General features: G+C 46.4%; 1 protein-coding gene across 6 annotated transcripts in view; it reads right to left on the reverse strand.

Moving 5' to 3' along the window:
- The window catches only part of COBL (cordon-bleu WH2 repeat protein), a 276897-nt gene that overhangs the window by 44586 nt on the left and 220072 nt on the right, over positions 1-12239 (reverse strand). The gene's annotated exons all lie outside the window — the stretch shown is intronic.

The following is a 12239-nucleotide window of genomic DNA, read 5'->3' on the forward strand; positions in this document are numbered from 1 at the left end:
GCCCTGCAAACTCGGGCACGGTGGGCCCTGGGGCAGGCCGCCTCTGCTGCGGCAGGTGCTCTCGGGCCACCAAACAGCCAGGTGCGTGCAGGTGCTGGTGCTGAGGAGAGACGCGGGACGGGGCTGGGGTCCACTCGAGTCGCACGGGATTTCTGCCCGTGCTCGTGCACATCTTCACCACGAAGGGACCACATTCTCCTTAATTCTGTGGTAAGGTAGGCACCGAAGGGAGGGCCAAGCGTGGCCACTATCACCGCGTGCCGTTCTGACCTGTCCACACGTATCGGAAGGATGGGTGGATGGATGGACAGATGGACAGACGGAGAGGGACAGAACAAACTACAGATAGGCAGAGCCACTAATACACACACTGCCACATCCTCATTCCTTTTTGGATCCCGTCACCCCACCAGCAACAGCGGATGGGATTCTGAATCTGAGCCCAGGCTCTCCTGAGCCGTGTGGTCCTGGGCAAGTGCCTACGCTTTTCTGGCCTCACTTTCCCTTCTTTGTAAACAGAGGGGGCTCCACCCTACGACCTGGTCACTGAAGTCTGCTCTGTCTGTCCGGCTGCAACATAATATTGGAATCAACCAGAAGCCCTGATGTTTGCCACTTGAACCTTTGTTCACAGGGACGACTGTCCTACGATGGGATAATCAGGGCTCCCCCTGGTGGTTGAAATGAACAGGGACAGGCACTCATTGACCGGGAAGCTCTATCTTGTCAATAAATCGGCCCCTTGGCTGCTTGCTGACCTAGGGGACAGCTGCGGGGTCAGCGGATGGCCTGCAATGCAGCTCCTCGCCTCCTGCAAGATGGGCAGGTGGGCTCCTCTCGGCTAAATTCACCCAGTGTGTGGCTTCATTCACACACTCATGCCTCTTTAGCAGGAGAAAATTATGCAGTTGAGAACAATCTTTCTGCTTCCTCTTGAAAATCTGGATAGAGGAGAAACAGTTCAATGGCTCGTGTGTGCACAAGTATGTGTACTGACATGTCCCATACAATGCATTCAAGCCACTGCTTTGACCAAGAATGTTGTGACTAGTTCTTCCGGTCGGATCACTAGGCAACTAACTATCACAGACGGCATCGATTCGAACACTTGATGTTCGACATTTTAACAATTCCCTGATTAATTACAGAGCTTTACTTCTCAATTAATTTAGAATTTTGACTATTAAAGATTATACTTTGCTATGGGGCACCTGGGTGGCTCAGTCAGTTTAAGCGTCCAACTTCGGCTCAGGTCATGATCTTGCGTTCGTGGGTTCAAGCCCCGTGTCGGGCTCTGTGCTGACAGCTCAGAGCCTGGAGCCTGCTTTGGATTCTGTGTCTCCCTCTCTCTCTGCCCCTCCCCTGCTCAAGCTCTCTCTCAGTCTCTCAAAAATAAATAAACATTAAAAAAAAATTTTTTTTAGAAAGTTACACTTGGCTAGCTTTTCCCATTAGATTTGCAGATAAGGTTATCTGTGTAGTTGAGTGTATAACGTTTCATTTGTGTGTATACACACGCGTACAGATTACAAACAATTACAAAGGGACATGGGGATGCTGGGGAGGGTGCTGGCAGTTTACTGTCTTGATCGTGCCAACGGTTTCACAGGTGTATACAAGTTTTGGTGTGTGTGTGCCAATTATACGTCAGTGAAACTGTTAAAAAAAAAAGACATCAAAACTACAAAATCCCATTGATTTTCTCCCTCTACTTCGACTTGCAGTGTTCATTCCAATACTAAAGACTAAAAATCTCAATCTAACACTGTTCTTTTATATTCACTGAACTTTAACTCAGTCTTCGCACATAAACTATGTGCCACGGAGTCCTTAAGGCCCTGCCTCAGCACGCCCCGGCCCTCACCAGGGAACCATGCTGTCCTCATTCCTGTGATGACAGCAATGAGAGGGACAGGAAAGGGGCTGGCACACACACAGAAGGCAATGCTGCCTTCTAGCACCTTCCCCCCCCCTGCTGGTTCCGTCAACATTGTGCCTGCAGGGCCGACCTGGGGCTTTGCCCACATGAGAGAAGATGGGCCGAGAAGCTTGACCAGGAGAGATGCTGCAAACCCAATACCACACAGATCAGGCAGGAATGTCAATGAGAGAAACAGGCCAGAGGCACAAACGCTCTTTACTCCCATCAAGAATGACATTTTCTCTCATTTTTCTTGAAACGGCAGCTCTACAAGGTTTGTGATTCGTCTCTCCACGTTTGTCCACGTAGAGCCAGGAGACCGGTGTTTTGCGGCAAATCTGACTTAACACTGGCAACTCTACTCAGCCAAGGGGCTGCGTCTGTAGTCTGGATACGGCAATCTGCCGTCCATTTTCTCCTCTGAATTTAGAAGCCGTGCTATTCACAAAGTCTTTATATTCCTCCTTTACCACTTCTTACTCACTCAACACACAGGGGAAGATCTTTTCTCATCAACACTAGTTCCTTACGAGCCAAAGGAGAGATGATGATGCACACTGGTTACTGTGTTCGGATTTAGCTTGTATGTTTGGCTGTTTCCCCGCCCCCCTCATTTTACTCCCTAAAGACTGGAGGGCAGATTTATCGCCCTGGAAAAAATGCAGTCGGTCTAAATAATCTGAGTACCTTTCATCTCTTTCTATGCTTTTCTTTGCCGAAGGAGATGGGAAGATACGAACTTCTGACATTTACACAGCTTCATCCTTCGTAATAAAAATGTATTATTTTCTTGGGGCGCCTGGGTGGCGCAGTCGGTTAAGCGTCCGACTTCAGCCAGGTCACGATCTCGCGGTCCGGGAGTTCGAGCCCCGCGTCGGGCTCTGGGCTGATGGCTTGGAGCCTGGAGCCTGTTTCCGATTCTGTGTCTCCCTCTCTCTCTGCCCCTCCCCTGTTCATGCTCTGTCTCTCTCTGTCCCCAAAAAAAATAAATAAACGTTGAAAAAAAAATTTATAAAAAATAAAAAAATGTATTATTTTCTCAAGAAAGAGAAGGGTTATGGAAAGCATCGAAGGGCAAGATAAACAGAACGTGATGATAAATTTAATCTCACAGTTTCCAGCGAAGGGAGTTTTTGGTAGAAGGGTTACCGGTTCTGTGCTCCTACTGGTGATGAATGAAGCATGGGCACAACAACGTAAACCACAGATAACGCCACGGAGAGCTCTGAGACTCATTTCCTTTAAGACCTGGAGCTTCGTCTTCACTGGAGCGTTTGAAGTCTGCTCACTGTTGTTTTACCATGGTGAGTGGGAAGAGCTAGAACTGTTTTGAGTTTCCCTCCTGATCCACATTCCTCGGGTATGAATGATGAGGTAGTTAAAACCCACACATGCACACTATTCAGGGGGAGAGAAGTACACGCTCTGTGAGTGGATGAACTCCTGGACGATGGAGAATTGGTGCTGATTCGGGACACCTTCTGTACTTGTGTGCAGGGCCCTTATCCCCCCTCATCCACTTGGAAGAGGTAATCCTATCTCTATTATAGAAAAGTGTACCTTGGGGCGCCTGGGTGGCTCAGTCGGTTAAGCGTCTGAGTCTTGATTTCGGCTCAAGTCATGATCTCACAGCCGTGAGATCGAGCCCCATGTCTGGCCCTGCGCTGAGTGTGGAGCCTGCTTGGGATTGTCTTTTCCTCCCTCTCTCTGTGTGCCTCCCCTCGACATAAACAAATAAACATTATACAAAGAAAAGCAAAGCGTATTGTGCTACGGGAAGCATTAGTCCACGCATGGACATATTTTGAATCAGACTACGTGAGATACGAAAAGCAGCGAATACACCATATCATGTTACAAACCCAAATCAGTAGGAAAGCCACAGTGACTGGCAGCCGATAAGCAACGCCACAGGGATGCGACGCATGAGTGGTCGTGGTGGGTGCTAAAACAAAAGACCAGTGTGTAAACCACGTGAAGATCTCCCCACACCGTTTCATCTGCTGAACTGGAGTGTTTCTTTACCACTAAATAATTTTAGAATCTGCATAGATAGGATTGCATGAAATCACAGCACGTTCTACTATCCACTGTTGATACTGTCTCTGTGATGAATATGAAAGAATTTACGCCTGTTGTAGCTGAAAAATAACATATAATTTTCCTTTCACCTTAGCGCTTGCTATAGAACTGGTATTCCTGAGGGACTCCTCTGTCAACCATCAGGAGCTCGGGCCAGCCATCGGGTCTGCTTGATCTGTCTCTCAGGTTAGAGAATGTGCAGGACCTCAGGTTTCTTTTACCGTAATTCTTTTTTTTTTTAAGTTGATTTTTTTTTATTTTGAGAGAGACAGAGATGGCGTGAGCAGGGGCGGGACAGAGAAAGGGAGACAGAGAATCCCAAGCAGTCTCCGTCCAGTCAGCACAGAGCCTGGAGCCGGGCTCGAGCTCACGAACTGTGAGATCATGACCTGAGCCGAAATCAACAGTCAGATGCTTAACCGACTGAGCCACCCAGGCGCCTCTACTGACTGTTAACTCTTGATAGCACGTGTCACCATGGACCAAAGAAACAGTTCTCTGGCTGACTTCTATGGAGAATGAATAACCCCCAAGGAGGGATGGGTTCGGAGATGAGCCAGAAAGGAAAACCTCTCTGAGATGTACGTGCTTTGAGGAAAAATGATTCACTGAATTAATCTGATTCCCAGAAGATTCTAACGCTGGTTCGTACAGTGTCAGGACATATGTAGATCTCTAAATCTTGGTCACTGAATTGCCCTGAATCATCCCCAGCTGTGTATCGGGCCATCTTGGTGAAGGAGAGCCCTGAGGTACAATGAAACGTCTGTGACTCTGGCTAATTTTGTGGCCGATTCTATTCGTCATGTGAACTGGTGTGGATCGACTGAGTTTGCTCCCTACGTCCGCACATACACACCTAAGTCGTCCATTCTTCCACAGAGCTTGACATACGTTTTGTTCTATTTTCTGTTTTCCTAACCAACAATTCTATGAGCAATATCACTTTCCCGTTTTCTTTACGCCTTAAGATTTTCTGCGGCTCTTTCTCTTTGGCGTAACAGCTACTTCTCACACAGATGCTTACTGCTATAATTATATACGATCTTCTACAATCTTAATGTCTGGGTCATAAATCTTGATGCTTTCCCCAATGTTCAGGTAAACATTATCTTTTCTTGTTTAGACTCTCCCCACTTAATGATTTGAGGTCAAGTGACTGCTACTTATCAGACAAAAGTTCTTTATTTAAATGCAAAAAAAAAAAAAAACACAACACAACAAACAAAACAAAAAAGCACTAACTTGTTCTATGTTTTCTTGTGAGTAGTTCCTGTCACTTTCTGGGTTGTTTTTTCCACCAACACATGGCACCAGATTGGTTATATATAGCTCTAGCTATATATTTCTGTGAGCGCTAGCTTCTATTTCTTTAACTATTAATACCAACATCCGCTGCGGTAATTCCTACATTAGTCAGCACTAACATTTTTATTGTGATCAACCAGACAACAGTCATACAAGTAAAAAAACACTTCTTTTTTCTTACTTTGAGTAATAACAGTTAAAAAAATCTTCTGGAGAGATACACGATAAGCCTCCCCGGTTCAAGCGCATCTCTGCGCGATGATCAAAATTCATCAAAGAGGGCACGTCTTTCTTCATAAACCCTGAATCTTAATGTGATTACTCCCACCTGCTTGGTGTTAGGACTGCTGAGGTGGCTGGTTCCCAGTAACTGGCTAGGTTTTCTCAACATGGGAGAGATGTCTTACACTCCGGAAAGACCAGGCAACACGCCCATGGGGACATGGTTCGTCACAACCTTAAGCATCTTTACTACTTGGACAAACCTCCAGACTGGCATTTATCAAATGGAATTATCATCACTTCTTTTCACAGGCATGGGGAACCACAGGTAGTGAAAGCCAAGGGCAGGGGTCACGTGCCGTTCATCGCGTTAGTCCCCAAAGTTGGCTCAATGTCTACCGTCAAGCAAGTTCTCCGTGTTTGGTGAATAAGTGGTGGATGACAACGTGAGGTGAGTGACACCCTCTCTCCTCTGTGTTCTTTCTGTAAACTGCCTACATGGTGGAGAACACAGTAATAGGAAACTCTGAAAAACACTTACAAAACGTTGGGTCCTATGTATCCCTGAATGTGTGTGTGTGTGTGTGTGTGTGTGTGTGTGTGTGTGTAAGTAGTTGTGAGTTCCTACAGATTATATTTACAGTTCATATATTTAGGCACTTAGTTTTACCAGGGAGACAGAATATTTCCAGTGTATCTAAACTGACTACACTGGCCAATTTGTGGACACAATCTAAAGGCAAATAGAGAAGATACCCTGCAACCGAGTATCAAATAAGAGACATTGAATTAAGAATCAGAATCAGAATCAAGCAAGGCTCTGAACAGAAACATACCCACGAGCCAATGGAAGGGTCATGTCAGACAGGCCAATGTCATCAACCTGGAATTTACACATACGAGGCTTTACCTCCTGCGAAGAAATACGAATGTCGGTCACACAAATCTCTGTTGTTTAAGCACGTGTACGTGAATTCTAGAGAAAGTAGAGCGCGGGGGTACAAAGGAGCCCTTTTATGCCGACAGGTGGATGAACAGGAGAAGGAGAGTCAGGACAGGAGAGGCACGAGGAAAGTCAGAGGTATGGCGCTCCAGGAAGGGAACTCCATCAGAAACGCTTGGCATGAGCAGGGAATGACGCACAGCAGTAAACTGTGGGGGGGGGGAGGGAAATAAATGGCAAAATATGAACACAAACTCCGGCAAAATAAATGTCATCGTCATCATTCACCTTCAAGCCCCTGGAGACTTAACGCTGTGTAAACAGTGATGGATGGGCCACATCACGTGATTATGATTTCCTCTATTTCCTCCTTGTCTTTTGTCGATGTCAGTGGTTAAAAAGGTCTACTGATCCCCTGGAAGGACTAGATCATAAGCGCCACTGAACTCACTGTTGTCTTCCAGACTGTCAAATAAAGTGATTCGGATTTGCTGCAAAACTTCTCTTTAAAGACCTTGCAGGCAGAGACACTGGCCTGGAATCCCGCCCCCCCCCCCCCCCCCCCCCCAAGTAGAGCTCCAGGGGGAAACAGATATTATAGTTTCATCACACCCTGGATGGCAGACCAATCCATCCCAACCTTGATAATGTCCTTCCTGAGCAGGGCTCAGGCATCCATTGAGAAAACACAGATTGATTAAGTGAGTCAGAGAAAGTCTTCACCTATACGTGCATGTTGAGTTCTACTGTTCTGAAGGAGCACACCCCTTCCAAGAAGCTTCTCAGTGGGAGACTGACCCATCTGATAAAGGGCCATTCCCTGCCAGTAACTTAAGGCCCTGAGGGTCTCCGGGATAGGGCTTACAATGAAGAAGGGAAGAGGGGCTGTGTCCAGATTCACACCATCTCAGACAAATCCTGAAATAATAATCTAGAAGATGAGCGTGTTGGCTGGGGAATGCTTCGTCCCTACTGTGTTCCCTCCTGAACTAATCAAGTGATGATATTTAACAACAACCCTGAAAAATCAAGCTGTCCATTTCTCGTTTCACAGAGCTGAAATTTACATGAGTTCAGAAAGAAGTTCTCATAATTTTTGATGTTAAAAAAAAAAAAAAAAGCTTTCCGGGGCAGCTGGGTGGCTCAGTCAGTTAAACGACTTCGGCTCAGGTCATGATCTCACAGTCCGTGAGTTCGAGCCCTGCATCAGGCTCTGTGCTGACAGCTCGGAGCCTGGAGCCTGCTTCAGATTCTGTGTCTCCCTCTCTCTGCCCCTCCCCCACTCATGCTCTGTCTCTGTCTCTCCTTCATGCTACAAGTGAAAGCTTCAAGAGACACAGACACCCGTAGTGATTTGGTGACCACCACGGGGCTTGGGAAGCGGGTTACAGAAATCAAAGGTAAATTTGCTATCAGCATTCCTAAATCTATGTGACATTCCCTTGCATTGGTAGGTTGGTAAATGGTTAGTAACCAGCTCTCTAGGGAAAAAGAAAAGGGATAGATCAATCTATCGATCAATAGATTGATAGAGAGAAAAAGTTTTACTGATCTAAAGAATGGGTAGCACAAAACTTACAAGCGAGAATAAAAGAATACGATACTCTTTGTTGTAAATGCTACATAACTAATTTATTCTCACAGAAGGCTTTCATTTATTTTTGCCAAATTCTTTGGTCTGTAGCCGACCTCTAACCACTTCTGACAAATGTGTAGTTTCGAAATGAATGTAGATTGACAACAGATTGTATTAAGGAGTCAGATGAAAATGAAACCATGAAAAGTCCCAGGTTGGGACTTAGCCTGTTGGCCAATCACGGGAATGACTCTCCTGAGTCAGATCACGGGTGTTGAAAGATGAGAGAAAAATTTTTTTCCACTTTTTTGGGTGTTCTTCTCAAGGTACCGTCTATGATATGACATGCTTTTGTATTTAATCTGTATTGATAGCACCCTCTAATCCCTCTCTTACCCTAGATGATTAACAAGACAACAAATCGAGCCATGATGTGTAACTTTCGCCAGCTTCCTCAGTAGGGATGCTCCCTCCATCGATGATTTCCATGTTTGGATGCGAGTCACCGAATGTGGCATTGGGAAGGGATGTGCAGTAGCACATTGCTATGTGGTATTTTCACTGTCGTAAAATGACTGAATCACATTGATTCAACGTATATAAAGAACCTCAAAACTCCAGGAATAGTAAAATGTGGTAAAGTCATTAGGAAGTGATAAAATTTCAGTATTGGTTATATTTGTTTTTAATATCATCTGTCAGCTTACATAATTGACTTTTTTTTTTTTAATGTTTATTTATTTTTGAGGCAGAGACAGAGTATGAACGGGGGAGGGGCAGAGAGAGAGGGAGACACAGAATCTGAAACAGGCTCCAGGCTCTGAGCTGTCAGCACAGAGCCCGACGTGGGGCTTGAACTCACGGACCGTGAGATCATGACCTGAGCCGAAGTCGGACGCTCAACCGACTGAGCCACCCAGGTGCCCCTTAAAAAAATGTTTATTTGTTTGGAGAGAGAGAGAGAGAGAGGGAGAGAGCTAGGGAGGGGCAGAGACAGAGTGAGAGAAAATCCCAAGCAGGCTCTGAGCTCTCAGCGCTGGGCCCGACAGGGGGCTCGATCTCATGAACCGTGAGATCATGGCCTGAGCCAAAATCAAGAGCCCAGACGCCTAACCGACTGAGCCACCTAGGCACCCCCATAATTGACTTTTCTTTTTTTTTTTTAATTTTTTTTCAACGTTTTTTATTTATTTTTGGGACAGAGAGAGACAGAGCATGAACAGGGGAGGGGCAGAGAGAGAGGGAGACACAGAATCGGAAACAGGCTCCAGGCTCTGAGCCATCAGCCCAGAGCCCGACGCGGGGTTCGAACTCACGGACCGCGAAATCGTGACCTGGCTGAAGTCGGACACTTAACCGACGGCGCCACCCAGGCGCCCCCATAATTGACTTTTCAATAATAGCTCTGTTTAGCGATCGGCTCGCAAAATTCCTGAAATTTCGAACAGTCTGCTCTCGCTAACCGGTGTCAGGCCCGGGGCATACCTGCTGTACTGACCTGTCACTAAGTTCTTCAATTCTCTCTCCAGTCAGGGACACAGCGGCTCGCAAATAAAGCACTAAAAAGTAACTAGCAGAAGAAGTAAGCCCACGGGAGTTTTAACAATGCGTATCCCTAGCTCTACTGTGTGTCTCTCACCGCTTTGCTTCTAAGTAGCTGTCAGTCTTCAGTTCATGTTGGGGGGACTTAATGGTTTGCAAGGAGGCATGTTAACAGGCTAGACATTCAGTTCCATTTTTTTTTTCCCCAGTGCGCTTCTGAGCAGGGACAGACTCTGCTCCCACAGTCACTGGTTTCCTTCCATTTGCTCACTATCCGCTTCCTGTTTTCCCGGACACTCGCGCTTTCCCAGGGCTGCGGGGGCCGCTGGGTGGGCCGGCTGCCCTGCCCCGGGAAGGAAAGCGGCAAACACACACCAGACGAGGGCCAGAGCACTTCCCTGGGCTCGCCCTGAAGTCCGCACACCTGCCAGGCTTCAAGGGCGCTTGCTTCCACCCCGAACGAGACTCCCAGAATTGTACTCGTGTCACAGCCGTGAAGATTAACGGCTTTGTTTTCAAACAGGCAGAGCGTCTGGGTTCAAATTTTAGAGCAGGGGCTTAGGTGACGTCAAAAAGAGGATCGGTCCCAATTTAAGGGACGTCAGCAAAACTCTCGTCTATCTTTTCCTGCTTTATGCTCTGGGCTCGGGCAAGCTCACGGCTGATCGCTGAGCCAGAGTCTTTAGCGAGCATCTGACCCAGCGTGTGGGGATTCGATTACAGCCAGTGAATCGCGGAGCCGTGCCCGGCGTGGTCCTGGATTCTCAGTTCTTCTGCTGAGTCACACTGCCTAAAATATGAATTATTATCATTTTATATGTTACATATGCATTTTATACATTTTGTTGTATTACATTATGTGCATTATATTATATACATATTTTTAAAAGGTCATATTTTATATGTATTATATTACATTATACATTTTAAATATATTTTTATATATTTATAGATCATATTATACATTATTAATTTTCTATTAAGCACACTCAAATGACTATTTCGTAATCGAAAATGGCTAGCTGATTTCTCTCATTTTATTTCTCTATTCTAGAACCTCCTTACAATTCTTTAGAATGGGATACTTACTCACAGATTGAAAACCAATCACCTAGAGGCCACCATGGTGTCGCCAGTGCTGTCTTGACTTGACAGGTCATTTAGATCAGAGGACAGGGACCCATTTTTCCTGTACGCCTTTAAAATCCTTTGCCAGGGCGCCTGGGTGGCACAGTCGGTTAGGCGTCCGACTTCAGCCAGGTCACGATCTCGCGGTCCGGGAGTTCGAGCCCCGCGTCGGGCTCTGGGCTGATGGTTCAGAGCCTGGAGCCTGTTTCCGATTCTGTGTCTCCCTCTCTCTCTGCCCCTCCCCCGTTCATGCTCTGTCTCTCTCTGTCCCAAAAATAAACGTTGAAAAAAATAAATAAATAAAATCCTTTGCCAATAACCCCAGCAATGAATGGCCAAGGAAAGACTGACTTACTCAAACCTATTATAGGAAGACGTATAGGAAGATGACAGTCGTTGAATGGTTTAATTTAAAAAAATATAAAGCAAATTGCAGATCAGTAATTTGAACTCTCTACACATTGATCGTTAAATCTCCAGGGGCTTCTCACTGGAATATATAATGGATGATGTGTTAGCAGCCCAATCATTACCAGCTCTGAAAATCTCGTCAACACACAATCCAGCGAGCCAGTGACACAGCCTCCGTCATCGTGACTCACAATGAAGGGGCAACCGAAATCAACTGTCAGCAGAAAGCAAGCTGATTAGAAAGTTAGAGGGAAAAAAATCCATATGCACAATCACATTGGCTTAGGCGTGCCCTTGAAGCCGCTGTGTACATGCTTAGGTGTCCAAAGGTTAATATGAAAGCTCATTAATAGGCCATAGACCACGGGACACATCCCAGGGGATGTGTCACTATAACCGTGTTATATTCTACTGTCACTATATTCCATGTCACTGTCACTATATTCCACTGTCACTATAACCATGTTAAGAAGCTCAGCACAGCACCGGAGACTTATTCACGAGGACCTCTGCGCCGTAAGGCTTTGAGAGGTGACACAGCTCAGTCGTTTATCTCCTACATGGGCAATAAGTAAATACCGACTCGGACTCCACAGGCCGTCCTGGCCTCAGCTGCCAGGACAGAGCTGCGAGCAGGAACCAGGGGAGAGGAGACTCAGCTCTGCCCCAGGGGATGGCAGGGACAAAGACCTTGAGAGCTGGGCACACACACCTCCCAGTGGCCCCCAGCTGACTCTGAAAAGGCTGCATTTTATCCTACCAGAAGCTCACTCTACAGGAGATAAAACTATGTTGCTTATAGCAGGAAGTCATTTTATTTATTATTTTTTAGAAGTTTATTTATTTATTTTGGGGAAGAGAGAGAGGGGGGGAGTGAACCCAAGTGGGGGAGGTGCAGAGAGGTAGGGAGAGAGAGAATCCCAAGCAGGTTCCACGCCGTCGGCACAGAGCCCGAAGTGGGGCTCGATCCCACGAACCCATGAGATCGTGACCTGAGCTGAACTCAGGAGTAGGACGCTTAACTGACTGAGCCACCCAGGCGCCCCTGCGGGCAATTTTAAATGAGACATGGGATCCCAAAGTGGATTGGCCAGACACACTTCTGA

The sequence above is a fragment of the Prionailurus bengalensis genome, chromosome A2, assembly GCF_016509475.1.
Source record: "Prionailurus bengalensis isolate Pbe53 chromosome A2, Fcat_Pben_1.1_paternal_pri, whole genome shotgun sequence".
Taxonomy (NCBI): domain Eukaryota; kingdom Metazoa; phylum Chordata; class Mammalia; order Carnivora; family Felidae; genus Prionailurus; species Prionailurus bengalensis.